The following is a 616-nucleotide window of genomic DNA, read 5'->3' on the forward strand; positions in this document are numbered from 1 at the left end:
ATAGGTTCTCCATCATAAGCCATAAATCCAGGTTTCCAAACAGTAATAGTAGCCCTGCAGTGAGAGTGAGTAAATAATTGTCTCTGACCCATTGGTTAAGTGACTTTTACTCCCAATGATTCTTAGTCTGTTGCAGGGCTATTGTACCAAGGAGCCTTATAGTCCTTCATGGCAATTAATCTCTTCAATTTCTATGAAAATTCTCTACAATTGACCTTAAGTCAAGAACCACTTATTCAGTTTAATCTGAGTATATTTGACAAGGTCTGTTGTTATCAGAGGGGAAAAAAGAGATTTATTTAAATCTGTTCACTAAATGGGGGTAGTATGGTAAAAAGAATTGAATGCTGGACTTGGAGTGAGTAAGACCTGAGGTCAAGTCTTATACCTGATACTTAACTAGCTGTGTGATCCTGGGCAAGTCATTTCACTATATACTCCTCCCCAACTCCCTAGGAATACTGAGGGTGGTGGCCTGTATCAGTGGAAGGAATCCCTGCAGGAGGAGATCCCCTTGAGATCCTTCTCTCACTTGCAAATAACAGTATGCCGAGCACTCTCTCTCTCTCTCTCTCTCTCTCTCTCTCTCTCTCTCTCTCTCTCTCTCTCTCTCTCT

This window comes from Petaurus breviceps, unplaced genomic scaffold (genome assembly GCF_028583685.1).
Source record: "Petaurus breviceps papuanus isolate PSGF00001 unplaced genomic scaffold, PetGlider_PUasm1.0 138, whole genome shotgun sequence".
Classification (NCBI taxonomy): Eukaryota; Metazoa; Chordata; class Mammalia; order Diprotodontia; family Petauridae; genus Petaurus; species Petaurus breviceps.